The 20852-nt window shown below is 37.3% G+C and overlaps 1 protein-coding gene across 6 annotated transcripts in view; it reads right to left on the reverse strand.

The window, feature by feature from the left end:
* tiam1a (TIAM Rac1 associated GEF 1a) overlaps positions 1–20852 on the reverse strand; it is a 71276-nt gene that overhangs the window by 35247 nt on the left and 15177 nt on the right. For 4 of the 6 annotated variants that reach the window (XM_081354276.1, XM_081354274.1, XM_081354275.1 and 1 more), the window contains exon 1: positions 19692–19883. The exons of the other annotated variants lie outside the window; for them this stretch is intronic. The gene's annotated coding sequence lies outside the window, so the exon portion shown is untranslated. Of the gene's footprint in view, positions 1–19691; positions 19884–20852 lie in introns of those variants that run through there. 6 annotated transcript variants of the gene reach the window in all.

Consider the following 20852-nt stretch of genomic DNA (forward strand, 5'->3'; position numbering starts at 1 on the left):
TGGCGAGTTTACATTGGTAAGGACCACACAAATCTAGTTTTTACTGTAAAAATGTAGTGTCTTCTTGTGTGCCTGTGTAGTTTCTCGCTGCCAGAGGGTTTGTGATACAAACAGTGTGCGTAACAGAAGCGTGTGCATGAATGTGTTTGTTGAGGTCAGTGTGTATTTCTCTGGATCATGTCCAGCTTTGACAGTAAGGGCCAACAAGACCTTAAGGCCAATAAAGTGAGAGATAGAGACCCATATGACGCACTCTATACTCAGGACGACAGTCTGGTGTATGTGTTTGTTCGTGTACATCAGAGAAGTGATAGAAAAACTCTGCACTGCAGTAAATCTACTCAACCTTGCTGTAGACTTACATAAACTAGAGTTGACCCCATTTTTCACTGCATTTCACTTTTTTTGCCGCTCTGCCCTCCCCCTCTATATCTCTGCTCCTCCTTCCTGTCCATGTCCCCTCCTTCATACTACTACCATTAGATTCATCCTCCACAAGATATTTAGGCTTTTATATCAGCAATTCAAATGTGAAGTTAACTGGGGGGTGTGGGGTAACAGAGGACCAAACTCTGATGTGAAAAAAGCATCTCCAGTAGTATTCCGATTTCTGATTACCCACTATAGATATTTTGCAATAGATATTTTGAGTTCCCATTTCATGTTATTGGGAATTCATAATTACTAGGTCAGGTGTGTTCAAGTCACTTTGGTCAGTGCAAGATGGCAATGCACTTTTTTCTAATAAATACGTACATACAGTGCTATGCATAAGTTTAGACACCCATGCTAAAGTTGACTAAAAAGAGGAATAAAAAATCATCTTTTGGAAATTGAACTTAATGCCTTAATTAAAAACATTAGGAAAAATCCAACCTTTAAGGACACCAATTTTATTTGTGAATGAATAATGTATCGTAAATAAATAAATGTTCTTCCTTAAAATACAGGGTGCATAAGTTTGGACACCCCTATGTTAAATTCCCATAGAGGCAGGCAGATTTTTATTTTTAAAGGCCAGTTACTTCATGGATCCAGGATACTATGCATCCTGATAAAGTTCCCTTGGCCTTTGGAATTAAAATAGCCCCACATCATCACATAGCCTTCACCATACCTAGAGATTGGCATGGGGTACTTCCCATAAGATCATCTCTCAATGCAAATCAAACCAGCTATTAGGCTAACTGAAATAAAACCATGCCAATCTCTAGGCTTTATCAGGATGCATAGTATGGTGGATCCATGAAGTAACTGGCCTTTAAAAATAAAAATCTGCCTGCCTCTATGGGAATTTAACATAGGGGTGTACTCACTTATGCACCCTGTATTTTAAGGAAGAACATTTATTTATTTACGATACATTATTCATTCACAAAGAAAATTGGTGTCCTTAAAGGTTGGATTTTTCCTATTTTTTTTAATTAAGGCATTAAGTTCAATTTCCAAAAGATGATTTTTTATTCCTCTTTTTAGTCAACTTTAGCATGGGTCTCTAAACTTATGCATAGCACTGTATATATATATATACTACTTCTATTAAACGTTGAGTAAAGAAAGTGCATGTTTTTCCTTTTTATGTTTCTATAATGTATGAAGCTGCTGTAAGAATTGTTCTATATTCTATTGTAATTGTACAATACTAACAACTTAACTGGTTTTGTTGTTAAAATAGTAATTTCATAGTTTTCAACATATTTACCATCAACTGTAAATGCAGCCATTGTGTTCGCCATTTTTTTTTTTTCACTGACATGCCTCCAACTCAGAAACTGTGCTTTTTTCCGACTTGTAATTAGGACATTGTGGTGGTTCTCATGTGTGTTCAACTCATAAATACAATCTTTCTTACATGAATTCACAATTAGATAACTTTTTTTGTAGACTGCAGTCTTTCGAGAAAATAAGCTGTATGTAAATGACTGGAAATAGCTGCTCAAGATGGACGCCAACTAGCCTTAAAGGGACTTTCCACTGTGTTTCCCTTAGCTGTGACGGTATATAAGCATATGTGTGTTAATCAAACACAGATCTGTTACCATCTGATCCGATCGCATTAAATATCAAATCTTCAGCTTCCAAAACATGCTCCAGATGGAATATCTCAGCGGGGATCTACAGTTAAAATGTCATTGCAGTCATAACCAAAAGGTTAGCGAAAATCGATGAGAGAAACTGTGATCACGCTGAGCAGAGCGGCAAACGTGAGTCAGCGAATGAACCGAGTGACCTTCTACCCACTCTCTCCTTCCCTCCTACTTCTCACCTACATGATACTCAGATTCAGCAATAATAATGTGTGATAAATCTCAGCATGACGACAACAGACCCCAAGTTAACACAAACGCGAAATGTTGATCGCTATATGTAAAACTCTGAGTTATGACGCTCATATATATATATATATTCTTGTTGTTTGTGAATGTGTTTTTGTCATCTTGAAGCAGGACGTCTCCTGCAGGGTAGAAGCAGGTGGAGAGGATGGAGGAAGGGTGTGTGGTGGTGGAATAGCCTGCTGAGCCTTGTATAGCCTCACTGTGAATGTTTAATCACAGGCACTTAGGAGGACACCTCCTCCACTTCACTTCCCTCACTGTGAAGGATGTGCTAGCCTGAGCTCCGTTATTAAACCACACACACATCCAGCACACACACACACTCTGATTTTACCTCAGCCTCCACGCTGCGTATTCTCTTTTTTGTCTGTCTGTCTATCTATCTATCAACCTGTTAGTATTTTTTTCTTTCCTACTTTGTCTTTAACATCACATTTTGTCTTTCCTCTTTTCATATGTCACATTTCTTTATGTCATCCTTTCTTTCTTTCCAGTCCCCCCTCTCTGATGAATGTTTTCTCCCCCCGTCCCATCTGCAGAATAAAGCCAATGTTTGGCCGTGAGGAGGGTGTGCATTGTAATGGAATAATGAAACCGACTGACTCTACTGAACATCCCAATCTCTCTCTCAGATAATCTTTTGTTTGAGCGAAAAGAGCGGCTGTGGAATAGATCACCAGCACGAGTCGAGTGTTAAAAAGCAAGATTTGCTTTCTTTAGCTTCCTCCAGCTAGTTCACATTAACACATCCCTACAGGTAGCACAAAACACTCTCAATCTTTAAAAAATTCTTCATAAGGTATAAGAGTGGCTAGTAAACCTCTTTATAGTTCTGTAACTTCACTTTACTTGGCTCTCTCAAAACTGAGCAAACGGATACAGGGGGTGTGAAACGAATAATGCTCTTCGATACTAAATTAAAAAGTGGAGCGAACATATCATTACAGAAGTATAATCATCTGAAATGTCTCCATTTATACATTTATAAAGGCCTGCTTGAGAATACTGCAAAATTGCACCCGCAAATAGACTCTGATAAGTCTGCAAACTTAACTCAATCAGATATTATAATATAAATATAAAAAAGCACTGGGATGCTCATATTAGTCATTTATGATGGAAGAGAAGATAGATGTTCTGTAGACAAAGAAAAGCGATGAGTGATGACTGCTGTAAGTGAGGGGGAAGCAAAACACAAATGCATTATTCTCGTTCCCTAAACCCGCTCCCATTAGTCCAATACACAGTCTTTTTGTTTCTGCTGCTTGTCTTTAAGGCCCGAGGCAAAGAGCAAGGTTTAAAATCTCCCCAAAGCCCAGCACTGCTTCACCGAGTTGAGGAAGACTACGGGGCTTTTAACTGCACACACAGACAGAGAGAGTGAGCACAGGAGAGACTGGGTTAGAAATGCTCCATTGTTCAGTCAGATGGAATCTATAATTTTGCATGTGCACAATCTACTCTTGTTAGTATAATTGAGAGAGCGCAGACAAAGACAAGAGTAATCACTGTCTTTGTCTGTCTCTGCTGACAGATTACTTCATAGATAGCGCTGAGCCATATAGCATCAAATGTTTACAATATATACAATATCATTTTCTATTAATGATATAAAAAAAATTGTTAAAACATGTTATTTGGACATTAGTTTCCTAAAGATCATGCAGTTTTGTGCCCAGAAATGAATCGATTTTCTCTGTGCTTTTTTTTGGGAAGTTTAATTCATTTGAACAAATCTGTTCTTTTGAATTATCCGCTTCAAAGAATCAGATCAAAAGTCAGTTTGCTTGAGTTAGCACTCAAAAGTGTACACTGAACTCTCTGTGAGACATTCTGCATATTATGAGTATAAATTCAATAATAATAATACTAATAAAAAAATTGGGTTTTGATCTTTTTAAAATCAAATAAAAGTTTTTTACATTAAATTGATCAAAAGTTTTGAATGTTGATGTTCTTTTGAGGTTTTTATTCATCACAAATATATTAAGCAGCGCATTTTTATTACATTGATAATACAAATAAATGTTACTTGAGCACCAAATCAACATATTAGAATGAATTCTGAAGGATCATGTGACACTGAAGACTGAAGTAATGTTTTTTTTTTTGTTTCACCCAGTCCTAGTTGATACTATTAATAACAACAGTATGTGATTATCAGAAAATGATGATTCATTATGGGACACTTGAATTCTGCAGAAATCTGGAAAGGTTTCAATGTTGCCATGGAATCATGAGTAGAGTCAATAACAAAACAGTATAATGCCACTTTCATGATAATGAATTGGTTTCTGTTCATATTTACATTCACTGTCTCTTCAGACTGACTTGCAATAGAAAAGAAAACAACTTGTTTGGTGAACTTCCTGCCACAACGGCCACCAAATATTTTACACTTTTAACAGTCCCCACCCAGACACACTTCCCTCCAACAGCCAACCAACCCCCCACACCACACACACACACACACACACACACACACACACACGCACACATGCACACAAAAAAAACTTCTCAGGTATCAGATAATAATGGCTCCCTCCCTCAAGTTCTCTCTCTCTCTCTCTTCCCTGACATTTTTTTTCATTTCCTTTTGTTTGGTGTGATCTATTGGCTCACTTCTTTTATTCTTTCTCTTTTATTCATCAACCACCTTGTTTGATCAAAGGAAAAACATCCTCTCTCTTCCCCTCTGCTCTTTTTTCCCTTCATAACAAGTGTAATTCTGCTTAGTCAACACACCTAAGAAATATTTTACTAAAAAAAGTGCTGAACTGAACTTGTGAAAACACAGCAGGTCATTTTCCAAACAGTGCTGATGGTAAAAATCTCATCGAGTGTGTCAGCTCTATAAATCCATTCCCACTGTAACAGTGTTGACCTTTTTCTTGTGCCTGTGAAACTAATTTAAGATCCCTTTAATAGTCCATCTACATTCATTGCTAATTGGTGCATGTCCCTTTTAACAATACCCTAAGCCCTGAACCCACTGGAACCCACCCTGCCCACAGGCGAATCTCCCCATTTCTCACATTCTTCCATGGATTCCCGACCAGGAATGACCAACTTAGCTTGAGATGAGAGGGACTTGAAAGCTGTAATGAAACGCCCTCGGGAATAATGGAAAATAAGAGGGAGTTGACAGAGAACAAGAGAGAGACCGACAGCGAGAGAGGTTAAGAGTTTAAAGAGGAGTCTTTATAAGAAGCTTATCACCACAGGTACTGAAGACTTCACATGTTTTTGTTACTCGTATGATGGATCACTGCATGAAAACGTTACGCACACCAGGATGGGAAGATTAACATCATCTTTTCCAAGGAAGGAGGTAGAAAAACAAGCAGCTAGAAAGATTCACATCAATGGAACATGAAAATACTGACCAGGGTATATTACATAGACATGAAAAAAATATATATAACATGTTTTGATAATGTTTATCTAAAGTTTTACTGTGTATTATTTTTTTGGCAACACATTCAGTCCAATTCTCACTATTAACTAGTTGCTTATTAGCATGCATATTACTAGGATATTGGCTGTTTATTAGTACTTATAAAGCACATATAAAGCACACCCTTAATCCTATACCCAAAACCTTAATAAGTACCTTACTAACTATTAATAAGCAGTAATTATGAGTTTATTGAGGCATTATATCACAAATTTGTAAAAAGTAGTCAAATCATGTCATGTGAAGTCATTTTCATCTGTACTTGTATTAGTGCCTCAGTAAAAAAAAATTCACATGCAAATCTTTCAAGCAAAATTGTTGAGATATTCAATTGTATTTTAATCTATTCTCATCTTTATTTTATTTTATTGTAGCTTAGTTTAGTTTATTATGTAACATGAAAATACTCGCAAGGGTCCATTTCATTAACAGGAAAATAATGTTGATTAACGAATACTGGTAATATATAATAAAGTATATAAATGTACATTTATCGATATTTTACTGTATTTAAAAATATAGTAGAGTAATATAATATACTATAAACATAACAAATCTAAACAAAACTGAAAAGTTTACACTGATAGTTACACAGAACTAAATTCTGAAAGCATGTCTTATGGCCGGCCTGAGTCCAGCAGGGGTCATTTCCCGATCCCATCCCCCCTCCGCTCCTCATTCTTTCCTGTTACCTCTGTCCTATCCATAACAGTGTCACAAAGCCCAGCCAAAATAAACCTTTTTTTCTCATTTTAAGCACCCATCTCATACTTAAACTACAATAGCTCGATCATTCATGTCAAACTACAAAAACAAAGACAAAAGGAAATCCTATCATATACACAGCCTGACAGCATGGGTGACCATTTCCTTAAGACTAGTTCTGAAGGTCTTCAAAGGACAGGAGATATTAACTGTCCATTAATCTAAATGAAGTGACAGGACTCCTCCCTCATGTCTCTGGGCTTCTGACCGTGCCTGCATTCGGCAGAGCTCAATGAGCCGGTAATGAGTGGATGATGCTTTAAACTCAAACCACCGGTGTGTCTGACCCCCCATCGACCCGAGATAGCCTACCTTGGTTTCTACTGTGCCGTTATCATCATCATTTATGTTCGTATTCAGTTGCTTTTTTTTATTAGCGCATGAACAAATATGGCCAAACTAAAAGTGTGACTCATTTTTCACACTTAACATCCTGTAGTGAGTAGTGCTAGTGCTAAAAATACTATAAGGCGGCCAATTTGTTCATAGCTTTTAATCTATAATGCGACTTTATTGGCAGTCTGTTTGCCACCGGTCAAAGTGGAGAGGATTGTGGTTACTTCCTCTGGGACCACCAGACCAGTTTCCTCTCTTTTGTTCAATAACGCACCATGACCTGGAATGCCGTGTTATCTAAGCCTTTGCAGACATGTTAATGATAGAGTGATGACGAAAGAACAAAAAGGAGAGATTGATAATACACCAAGGTGACATCCCATGTTTGATAAATGAAGAAGCCAAAATTAAAGGCACAATATGTATCTTTTTTGCTTTAAAAATAGCAAAAATCACTATATCTATGTTATATATTTTTTTTTTTAGTTGTGTACTTACATTATCCCGACTGTTTCCAACAACTTTCAAACCAGGAGAAGTTTTAATTTAATTCGAAGACACGGCACGTTTCTTTATTTCTGATTTGTCGCTGTCAATGGCGTCATATCCGCGTTGTCCCTGGTTTCCGCTCGTACTGCCATGGTAACCAGAGCTATGAACCAGAGCCCTCTGATAGTAACCAAGGCGACAGACGTGGACAATGTAGTTCGCAATGTCTATTTGCACGCTGTTGTCGTTTCGTTCAAACATTATGGACCATGGCAAGCAGACTTTGGATAAAAAAGGAGAACTAAAACGAGAATCAAAATCAGCGCGGTGTTTTCGAGATGCCGAGAGCTCCCATAGACAGTAACTTATATAAACGAGAGTTCCACGTCCGAGACTTCGACCGCTTCTACATGTACTTTATTAAACAGGTGAGCACATTTAATAAAACTAATCAATGTTTTATAGTTCAACAATGATAAAATGTTATAATATGATCTGTATGTTATTCTAATGTTGATCTAGCTTACTGCTAGTCTCATACAGACAAACTAACACATACATTTCAACACACTCAAATGCAGTTTAGTGTGATAGTGTAATGTTAGACCAAGTGAAACAGCGCTGCGTTACCTCACAAGTTTCATTTGTCTAATAAACTGACCTGTGAGTAGTAATTCTGCACGTAGTTCGGTAGAATGAAATGTCCGTATTCATTTTATATCTGCGGGACTCGCGTCGCGTGTGGAGCTGATAGCTGTCTCTTAGCAATCCCGAACTGCTTCATATCACAGTCATGATAAAAGCATCGATGTATTCAGTCATCCATAAACATTATCGGTCGGCTTGACGTTGACGACAAGATCCATAATTCTTAGCAAATGTTGCGTCATCAATCTACGCTTTTGTTATTGTAAGAGGTTAGCGACCCCTAGCGGCTAAAAAAAAATGACATACTGTACATTTAAGGGTGATTTTACATTAGAACTTATGGCAGTCTTTATCACATCAGAGAGGTGTGCACAAATTTCACAGTATTCATGTGTTTTTTGATGTTTGACATCAAAGTCTGTATGAAAAAATGGTTCAGGGATCGAACAAAGCTTAAGTTACACTCTAATCCCATCATGCCATGCATACAGTAATCTACAACCACAGGTTGACATCAAATAATAGTAGATTTGTGTTTGATTTTTTTTCTCAAAATCCTTGGGGGGACCATTCAAATCTCTCTCTTTCAGAAGGCTGCTGACCTGAGGATGAAGTTGGATCAGGACTAGTCCTGCCGAGAGCCTATCATGTCTCAAACGAACCCCTATAAGCAGCGCAATGGCCATACTGTATGCTCCTCAAAGGCTTTCCCATTTAAACCTCTCGAAGGGGCAAACGAAATCTGCTGTTTCAATTATTACGCCAGTAAAGCCAACTGCGCCTGGCTGTGGGGAGCACATCTACACTGCAGGGGACCAAAACGCTTTCTCTCAATGTCTGAAGTCACGTTCATCTCTCTGATCCGTGCTTTTGTTGATAGTTCCTTTGTTAAAAAAAAGTCACGTGCAAAACTTTGAGATATTCCTGACAAACATTTTATTATTCTATTCTCCTCTTTTATAATATTTAATCCACAATTCTAATCTGTAGTTGTGTTGATAGTGCATTGGTAAAGCATTCAAGCAAAAACGCCGAGATTAATGACAACCATTTTACATCTCTTTTATTTTATTTGTATTGTATTCTATTAGGTTACCGTCTATTATTTAAGGGAAATATATATGGGAAAATAATGACTTATTTACTAAATTCTGATTGGATGAGCCACATTTAAAGGCATTTTTATATATTCAAATAAATACAAACCTGTGACGACACATTCTATATTATTTTTTAATTAATTAAGTTGCTATGGTTTTGGCAGCGGTAAGCAGTAATAATAAATATAACTAATAGGGAACGTGTTTTTTTTTTTAATCATTTTGCTATTGATGTCATTTCATACAAAGCAATAAGCCCTTGAGACCATGTGTTACAGTGATTTTACCTCTATACTTCACATCAAGCTTAAGACCACCTCTTACCCGTGGTGAAATCAATATAACGCAAGGCCTCTCATAGCTTATTGCTTTTTTTTTTTCAGGTGTGTGTTCATCAGATTCATCATCATTGCAGAGACCCATGTCTATCCTGATGTTACACACCCACACACAATTCATCGCCATCATCCTAATTCATCTAGATGCACCAGTCATTATCAGGTTAGAGGCAGTGAAGTTGGGGGAAATGGAGTGTAAATGGGGCTAATTTGTGTCCTCTGTCTGGGGAAAATGGAGTGATGACATGCAGGAAGAGAAGAGGAGGAGGAGGAGGACTGCAGATGGGTCCTCTCACTGATCAGAGGGGAAAATGTTTGGCTGAGGGGCTCACGATTTACACACTTCCAATGACACGCTTGAACAAAGAGTGCCAGTCTGGGGTGAAAGAGAGAGAGAGAGAGAAATGGGGAGGGCAAGAGACAAAAGGATGATTTCGGATGAATATGTCTGGATGCTGCTCTTCTCTCATACAAAGCTAAAATAACAAAAAAGAAAGAGACAAGTTTAAAAACTTGAGTTGAGGTCATCCTGGAAACAGCATCCAATTTTAAATGTGTTCGCCTAATCTGATCTTTACACTGCAAGTGTTCATGAGGCAACATAAACATCGAAGGCATTTCCATACATGTGCTGTGCAAGTCAATCAGTATTTGAGGAAAGAAGGAGTGAAAATAGTGGATTCAGAAACAGCTGTAGACACTTATGTGTGATGTTACATACACGTCATGTCCTGATGGACCAAAAAAATCGCTCAAACTGAAGCGCATGTCTCAAATAAATGCAATTCTCATTGCAACATGATAAAAAATAAGGTTAATAATTAAAAAAAATCGTATGAAATTAAAACATTCAAATAACACAATTATACAATTTTGAAAAAAAAAAATATTTTATCAATTAAAAAATATATATAAAATAAAAGTTATTGTTATATTGATTCATTGCCATATAAAAAAATTGCAGTTTTAATCATCAGATTTCAAACCACATCCAAATGGATCTTTAGGTTTGTAAAAATCTTTTTTTTTCTTCTTTTTTTGGACAACAAACAACTAAATGTATCTGAGATGGAGAATGAGTGACAAAAAAGTGCTTGTCTTTGATGCGTTTTATTATAGAAACAATAGAGAGGCATGTTGAGGGCCAGATTCAAACCTACGTCTTCCGTATGAGCACCACAGTACAACATGCCAAGCCATTCACTGACCGCAAGTCCAAGACACCGAAGTCATATTTCAGAGTGAAAAGACTTGTAAAGTTCTCACAGGCTATCATATGTCTTGTCCACAGCACTGTGGCAAGCTCAGGCTGAACAAACTCTCAACGCACACATGGGCAGCTTGTGTTGAGTGTTGTAGAGAGAATGGCCGCTAATGCTGACAGTTCATGCGTCCAGAACGAGCACACGTACTTATAGCTCTGGGATTCCTGCTGCTGACAGTGAATGAGAGGTAGGATTAGGCTTTGGCTCGGAGCCCACGGCTCTTCTCATCTGGCAGGAAGCCCCAATGGAAAAGAAAAGAGGGGTGGAGGAAGGCACTGAAAGCCACACCAGGGCTACAGCCCTTCCTCAGCACACCTGAGACCAACGGACAGAAACTTCTACAGCTGATGAGAACAACCTACAAGCCCTGACAGGTCTAGAGAGAGAGGAAATGAGTGTGTTCATAAGGCCTCAAGCCATCTTTTAAGGTCTAAGAGACTTCATTTGAGAAGGAGGGGTAATCGTGAGTGCCGGGATTCCGTCATTCTCTCATTCTTTGACTCTCTTATTCTCTTGCGTCTTTTTTTGCACCTGCGTCAACAAGCAGAACCTCACAAACAATGTGCTCCTTTAAGAAACGAAGGAAGAGAAAAAAAAGGGTAGGGAGTTGAAAGACTTGGGCCCTGAAAGGGCAGGAATGTCACACGCAAACAACAGAGAGACAGAAAAGCAAAGATAGACAGAAAGCTCTTGAGAAGAATAGCATTCATTTTTTCATTTATGAGGGTTTCATGTATCTCTTTAATTTTAAGGCTAATTTCAGGCTAATGCTGGATAAAGACAAGAGAGATCTGACGAAACAAGACAAAATCAACGAGGATAAATACGATTTTGTAAGGAGGGATAAAATAAAAAGATAATAAAATAAAATAAAATATTGGTTCATTGAAACAAATATGTGACCCTGGATCACAAAACCATTCTTATGTTGCACGGGTATATTTGTGGCAATAGCCAACAAAACATTGTATGGGTCAAAATTATAGATTTTTCTTTTATGCCAAAAATCATTAGGATATTAAGTAAAGATCATGTTCCATTAAGATATTTTGTAAATTTCCCACCTTAAATATATAAAACGTTTATTTTTGTGCATGGATGCAGCACTATCGCCAATAGAAATGGACAACTTTAAAGGCGATTTTCTCAATATTTCGATTTTTCTGTACCCTCAGATTCCAGATTTTCAAATTGTCCTATCCTAACAAACCATACATCAATGGAAAGATTATGTATTCAGTTTTCAGATGATGTATAAATCTCAATTTTAAAAAAAATTACCCATAAGACTGTTTTTGTGGTCCAGGGTCACATATAATGTTACATTATGAGAGATAAAATAAAACATAAAATCGAGTAAAAAATAAAAATAATTGTTCATTGCAATAATTTTGAGACCAAAAAATGAAAATAAAATTTCTGCAATATATGAAAAAAAAACAATGGTTTATTTTTCAACAATGTGTCATTATCTTATATGACTTTTACAAGAAGTGGAACTACAAGAAGTGTCCATACGCTCCATGAACCACCTAGGCTGGTTTGTGGTTATGGGTGAAGAAGCAACACTAGATTTACCTCAGTGCTGGATGATTTCTTTACAGTGGAAAGGCAATGAATCTTATCTCTTCATCATGGTATTTTGTGTGTGTGTGTGTGCTAGTGACACCCAGCCTTTTACCAGAGAGACACAATAGAGCGGTTTCTAAAGCACACATATGCCATCGGCCAATCCACTAGAAATCAATACCCCATTACTACATCAGTGCCAGACACTATTTAGTGAGTGAGTTACTGCTGACCAACCTGTCTTTTAAAAACCACCTCCATCTCACACACACCGCCAATGCATGGCCAAAAAACACTCACACTCACACACCCAACCATATACACTGTAGTTCTCTCTTTCTCCCCCTCAGCAAGCTGTTATGTCCCACAGAAGGTGTCTCATCAAAGTGCGTCAGCAGTGAACACACTTTACCAGCCTGCTAATGAGAAGGCTGCCCATTCTGCCAAAATCATGCAATTCATGATTAGCATTAGCAGTTAAGCATTTCATATACATAAAGGACATCTGTATGTAACGTTTAAAAACTCAAAGTTCCCTTCCCGGTCAACAAAACCATTTGTGGAAACTAATCTACAAAATGTAGATATTGCCATAGTTTTGATGTCACGCCTATATATGAGCACATTAACATATGACTGCCCACATTTACGAACATCCATTCAGTATAAAGTCAAGATGGCATCATCCATCAAACTTTTAATGATTTAAAGGCAGTCAAACAGAGATTGTAAGACTTGTTTTTTTGCAGGAATTGATTGTTTGATTGGAACTAGATTTTTACAACAATAGTATGCAATGTAATGTAATTTCTAAACAACAGATGCTCTCAAAGGGACACATATAAAGAAAACAAATACAAATTAATAAATCCCATCTGATAAATCTGAGGCCGTCAAAAAAAAAGAAGAAAAAATACAGCAAAAAACTATAAAAGTATCATAAAAGTGGTCTTCTGAATCCATACAAAAGCTTAGGATGAGAAAATAAAAATGTTAATACATCAGCTAAGTATTGTTTAACAAATTCTTCACAAACATAGACAAATTTTTAAACAACATATGCTCTCAAAGCAACATATATAAAAAAACAAAAAAGGCCCAGAACAGAGCCTTGAGGTACCCCGCAAGGGACGAACAACACATGTTTGCGAATGTGCAGCAGTACAAAATAAAAATATGCACAGCACTTTAGCAAACATTTGTTGTTTTTAAATGTGCTATAGAAATAACAGCGACTTGCCTTTTGGTCAACAACCTTGACTAACATTATGGGCCCTATCTTGCACCCAGCGCAATTGACTTTGTACACTGACGCATGTATCATTCCTATTTCGCACCCGCGCAAAGCGCGCTTTTCCCTCCACAGACACACGTCGCTAAACTAGGGAATGAACTTGCGCTCCCTGGGCGGTTCAGTGCAAAAGAGGAGGCGTGTTCCTGCGCAAACGTTCCTTCATGCTATTTTGCAGGTTTAGAAAACAATTGCGCCACTAACCAGGAAAAAATAGTTTAAAGTCAGTGGCGCGTTGCGCATGTTATTCATATGCTATTTTAAGGGCGCATGCTTGGCCATAATCAATGTAGCGTGTGCACAACGCGCATACACTTTGATTCTCTCATCTACACAGAAGCAGCAGTTTTCATTTTTGCAAATCATACATTATTACGATAGATAGATAGATAGATAGATAGATAGATAGATAGATAGATAGATAGATAGATAGATAGATAGATAGATAGATAGATAGATAGATAGATAGATAGATAGATAGATAGATAGATAGATAGATAGATAGATAGATAGATAGATAGATAGATAGATAGATAGATAGATAGTTAGATAGATTTTTCCATCCCCAACGTCTCTGACAAGAGCGTTGCTCTCCTTGGCTGTGAACCGCTCCTGGCGCGCGCCTGGCAAATCCGCCGTTACAATAGGAATCCGCTTTAGAAAAAGCGCGTCTGCTCTTAAAGGGAATGTGAGATGACGCTCTGATTGGTTTATTTCACGTTACGCCCAAACCACACCTATGAATAATGAAGCTACTTCAGACCAACCCATTTTATATTTGCGCCGGGAGCAAGAGTCATTTATCCCACCGGGAAAATAGCAACAGCGCCAAGACCCACCCACAAAGTTACTTGCGCTTTGCGCTTTGACTCTTGCGTTTCAGATCGTTAAAATAGGGCCCTATAAGTGAATCGCATGAGGAAAAACAAATTCAATTCTACAGTAGAATATGGCTACTTTAAAAATAAAATGAACAATTCCCATCTGATAAATCATAACTATTGCACTAAATGCCACAGATTATACACACAGTTCTAGTGTGGTTAAATATAAATACAAAAGCCAGGATTCCGAGATTACATCTGTGATATTTTTAATGTTACCCTGCCTGGAGGTCTTTCACCAGCAAGCTTACAAAAAGAAAATGTGCATTCACTATAAAGAGTCAAATGTTTTTCAAATAGGACCATGGTGCCCCTCAGGCACTAAGTTTGTGTGACTTTATATTACTGCAGTCCTCTGACCCTGCTGTATGTAAAAACCATGTTGAAGCTTTACAGCCTGTGCATTTATGCTGCATGATGCTGGAACCACAGAAAAAGCTTTTGTTGAAAGCAAGAGGCTGCTTTTATCCACACAACCTCTCCTCTGTGCCAAAGAAGCGGAAGGAGCTCAACAAAACCTGCACCCGCACGCCACAAGGCAAGAAGGAAGACACTCAAATCTCTACTTAAAAAAAAGCTAATTTAGAGAGTAAAATAGACCAGCATGCAACAGCAGTCGCTCCTTTCAGCCCGAGATCAGATCTTTTCCAGGTCAGTAGAGGATTTTGAGAGAGCCAATCTTTTCTCCCCTGATGACCCGTGCTGAAGAGGAGTCTCTTTTGTGCTTCGACTGAAAGGATGTTAGTAACAGATAGAGGAACAAGTTGGATCAAGTAGCATTATAGGGATAGTTCACCTAAAAATGTTGTTATCATTTACATGAAAGTGACTTTTTGAAAAAAAAATCCCAGGTATTCTTTTTAATAAAATGAAAGTTAAGACAGATTGAGGCTGTCAAGCTCAAAAATGACAAGAAAAAAACCTATAAAGGTATCATAAAAGTGGTCTTCTGAAGCTCAGGGTGAGAAAATAACAATGTTTTTAAAAAAAAGAATTAAAAAAACATTATCAATAATGCTTAATATGATTTAAGACAACAATTTAAGTCAGTTAAAAACAAGTAAAAAATCTTTAAAAAATTGTATTAGAAATAATATAAAATTGAACTCACTCATTTAAATACAAGATATTATTTTTTTTTAAAAACATGTTTTTTTTTTTTGTCCATACAATAAAGTTCACTAAAGTTCGAGTTGTTTTGGATCCCATTTACTTTCATTATTTGTCCAAAAATGTTTTTCAAAATATCTTCTTTTGTGCTCTGCAGAAGAAAGAAAGTCATACAGGTTTGGAACAACATCAGTGATCGATGCCTTTAAGGACCGAGTGTCTCTTTTCTTTGAGACTCAGACTCGCACAAATTTAGCAGAATGGAAACTGGTTCACGTGGTCAATCCCCAACAACCCCCTCTCTCTCTTTGCTACCCTCCCATCACTCTTTCTTCAACATTATTCTTGTCAATTGCCTCGTTAAAGTCGTTAAGTGAATGAGCAAGTAATCTGTGGTTTGCCTGCAGCTGTGTGTCCTGTCTCAACAGGCTTGTGGTCTGAAGATCTTCAAAGATTAAAGTGATCCGAAATGTGTCAGATCAAGGCTTTTGTAGCGAAAGGTAAATTTAAATGGTAAAGCGGTTGTGGATTTTACTTGATAAATGGTAATTGTTTAACGATTGATCGGTCTAGATGTTAACAGTCTATTGTTAACTTTCTGCGCCCCCTCTCACACACAGATCACCTTACTAGTGTTTAAATACACACATGCGCATACTTCATATTCACATGTGCACCACCACTTTGTTTGAGTTTTGGCTTTGCAGTAATCATTTCCTCATGGAAAGGGACTTCTGAAATGGTGCAAGTGTGCGTGTGTCTTCCTGCCTTCAGGTTAGAAATGTAATTTTTCTGGTTCTACAGGATTTAAAGAAGAAAAGATGCCTGCTGTATTACATCCATTACGAATGAACATGACATTTGAATGTCAGAAAGACACACACGCCCTTACTGTAGGCATGTTCTTATGAACAAAAGTACAGTACTTGGAAAAACTCTCCTGCCTTTAATAGAGGTTAAGGGGAAAGGTCTGACACTGTGGCCTTAGAGGAAAGATGGTAATAACATAAATGTTTTAATATAAAATTTCAACCCCACACGAATAGCAAAAGCTGCACACACCAAAATGATTAACAAAGCCACAAATGTATGTTTTTAATTCATTTTTTTCCCCACAACCCCCTCCTCATCTCCTCCTGGGGGTCTACGCTTAAACAACCACTGTCAAGTGCTAATATTGAAAGAGGAGGACACGCTGAATGAATGGAGGACACGCTGCATTAAGAAACACACATTAGCAGGAGACAATGGGGAATATCTGTCAGGTCTCGCACACACACATCTAAAATGAGGATTATAATACCTCATACAACACAGAATGTTGTATGATGGGTTTACAGAGGCCACAATGTCACAGATAATCCATAAGGTTTTCATGCATTTTTTTGTTTCATCCATTCTGTCATTGGGTTTCTAGGTTCTAAGTATTCATAAGCTGTCAGTGAAATCAATGACTGTGCGTATGTTTTATCGCTGCTTGTATAACTATTTAGTATCTGAGTTTAGAAATACATAAGATATAAATACCTTGGAAACACTCTCCAAACAACTTTCTAACCTATAACATTCAGTGCTATAGAAACCAGTCAATGCTGTGATCTCCATACTCACAAGTTCATTCATTGTCTGTACAAGAATATATTGCAATTCATATTTATTTAACTTTTCTGACCTGTCACTATTTTGTTTATCTAAAACAATACAGACCAAAATACAGCCAAAGTTACAGCCTTAGTCAAAGTTGATCAAAAATACAATAAAAACAGTAATATTGTGAAATATTATTACAGTCAAAATATCTGGTTTCTATTTTAATATATTTTAAAATGTAATTAATTCCTGTGATGGCAAAACTGAATTTTCAGCAGCCATTACTCCAGTCTTCAGTGTCACATGATCTTTCAGAAATTAGAATTGGTGATCAAAAAACATTTCTTTAAATTATTTTTGGGAACAGTTGTGCTGCATAATATATTGATGGATTTCTCATGATTCTTTGATGAACAAAGTTCAAAAACAACAGTATTTACTTTTATAAATGTAATTACTGTCAATTGTGATCAATTTGATGCATCCTTGCTAAATAAAAGTATTAATTTCTTTAAAAAAAAACTAACTTACTGATCCCAAACCTTTAAGGGGTAGCTTATATCTCTCGTTCAAACCAATTTAATAAACATAAAACCTTGCCTTTCACTCTTTATCTCCTCATCTCTTTCATTAGCTTTGTTAATGTATACTTTAAACATGCTGTGGTGGTGCTGTGACCCATTTAAGCCATATTTCCTCCCCCCCGACACACACACACACACACACAGCTTCTCTACCCCCCACATTTCACCCTGATGCCCTCTGCTCCAGTGGGGTAGAAAAAGGAAGAAATGCCCTGAGGGTCAGAGAAGCCATTCTGTTACTTAGTTCCACTTAACACACTTACAGAGCAAAGCAAAACAACATGATTGCCTTATTTAGCCTTCATATATATACACACAAACACACTTCTATACAAATATAGTATATTATCAGACTATTAAAGTGTTTAAAATACAAGCACATGCATACTAACACACACTCATGCTTGAACACACGTGCCCCATTTCACTTGAATAACCAGCAACTACCGCAAGGTCTGCAATTCCCAAAGAATGTCCCGTATTTTGCATGTCAATGTACTGTTTTTACATTCCAGGGTCTTGATTTATATGCTCAGTATTTGAGGAACAATCTTGTCTGCCACTTATTGACCTAAACCACAAAGCTACTGCAATTGGAAATCAATCTGACAGTGTGATAGCATAGCCCATTTTAAAGTGAGTTTATTGAGTCTAATAATCCATAGATTAAACAGCACATGACAGGAGCAAGACAGATGCACATGATAAAGTCCAGATATGAGCTCTTAAATGAGACAGGTAGTCTCTGTCCAGCCTGTTTCTGAGGGTGAGGTCAGTTATATGGTGTAGGAAGAGTGTGGTTCATTGTTTGCTATGTTTGCACCTAGAGTGAAGTATGCAGGAGTCTTTGTTTGGTCCGTCTGAGTTCCTCCACAGCGCGTCACAGCGCTAAGTTAATTCATTCATAAAGACACTAGACCACTGGGAGACCTCAGGCGACCGAGGAATCTGGCACCCCGTGTGCCATTTCTGTCTGACTGCAAACAGCTGAGACCCGCAACAGTGACCCATGAGCCCAGACAACCCAGTATAAATGTTAGTGGTCCAATGCTTCTAGGTCTTTCTTTCAAGTCTGATGGTCTCTATATCGTTCTCAAACACATTTAAGGTGTCTATATATTATCTTTTCTCTTGTTTTTATTTCACTTGTATCTTTCCTCAGAATCTCCGCTCAGCTGCTTTTTCAGTCATCTCATCACAATGAATCAAATTCCACAGAACTGTAGACCACACACACAAACACATTCCTACACAGAAACACGCACTGAACTATCCTGAAGCTACTCTTGTGTTTTACTGTAAAACTTTTAAATGAGGCATATTTTCCATAAAGTAACACAGCAGAACTTGACAAGGCTACAAAACATTTCAGAGTGACTTTTACACACAAAATCTCTGAGTATATTGACAGATCTGTACAATACATTCAGAACTAAAGCATACTGTCACTTACAATTTTTTTTTAATACTAAAGTCAATTTGTGACAGAACAGCAAAAATAGAGCGCAAACTAGGGAGATTTACTCCGTCCAGTGAGAAAATTCACACGCACACACAAAGGCAGCATGTGTGAGAGAGAATATACTCTGACGGATCCTCCTCCTTGGCTTCTAAAAATTTCTGTCAGGATAAAGGGTTTTACAACCACAGAACCATTTGTTTTAGAGACCTCTCAAAGCAAACCCACATACACTTAAACACAGCTTATTGATTGTCCAACAAAGGCACATAAGACAGAATTTCAAAGCCTCTATGGCGAGTAAATCTTATTAACCTAGCAGTGTGGCATTTATCACTGTCAGCCATCCACTCGAGCACAGGCACATGGGACCCAGAGACAGTCCAACTGACAGACACTAATGTCCAATTGCAAAGACATCTCTGAAAGACAGTAAACAGCATGGAAATACAGTTGTTGGTGTGGCATACCTCACAGGTAAATCCTAGGTCCGTTTTTGTTACTCAGTAAAGTATCCTTACATCAGCAATTTGAATGTCTCCTAGTTCAGTTCATACAGGTAATGCCTCCTCCAAGTACTGGACGTAATCCTGCGTGTCTCTGTGTTTCTCATCTATTAGAACTCCACAACACACTCACTCCAACCATGTGAGGATGAGTCTGTCCACTGAGAGCGCAAGGGGTGTGTGTGCACTCTCTCTCTCGCTTTCCTTCTCACCCATTTGCTCAACCCTCCCCGTTTCCTCCATTTGCTTCTCCTCCCCCTCTCCTTCTCGCCTCCCCCTCTTTCTCTCTTTCTCATTTCACCTCCTCTGGATCAACAGTATCTGCCAGCACGCAGCCTGGGTCTTTGCCCCTAAGCTTTGAGACACCCCGTTTCCTTTTAAATTGCTTGCCTGTGAGACCCTAAGATAACACACTTGTGTACACAAGTCCCACACAAGCACAAACACGCATAATATGTGTGTGACACATTTTAATTATTTTACTATAAAGTAAAAAATAAAAACTTTATTTAAACTATTTATTTTATTGGAATGCAATTAATATATATATATATATATATATATAAAGTTTAGTATAGTAATAAAACTTCATTAAAATGTACTATATACATGCATCATGTTGTGGTATTATGTGAGTAAAATATAAAATAAAATACAATTTTAAAGACAAACACTGAAAACAAACATTATGTTGTGGTATTATGTAAGAAAAATAATAATAAAATAAAATAAGTCAAACGTTTTTTCTAAAAAAAATTATTGCAACACATAAAGTAAGGTTATAGTTAAAACAAACTATAGTTTAAAAAGTTTTAATAAAAAAAGTTTTACTGCTAAAGTTTTATATGTGTGTACTTATGCTTTGGGAAAATTGTATGTGTAAAAAAAAAACAAAAAAAAAACATTATGCCAATAAAGTATTTCCATGTCATGTCTAATTTACCACCCATGCTTTTTGTCAGATTTTAGAAAGTAAGTATTTTCAATGTTGCATTGATTGAACTATCAACACCAAGATATACAACAATGCAATCTATTGAACAAACTGTCCTTCTCCCTCACAACCCCATTTGTGTAAAATTGAATATGGTGTCTAGCATTACCAAAGTCCATAACACATTACAT

The sequence above is a fragment of the Scardinius erythrophthalmus genome (genome assembly GCF_964197995.2).
Source record: "Scardinius erythrophthalmus genome assembly, chromosome: 23".
NCBI lineage: Eukaryota > Metazoa > Chordata > Actinopteri > Cypriniformes > Leuciscidae > Scardinius > Scardinius erythrophthalmus.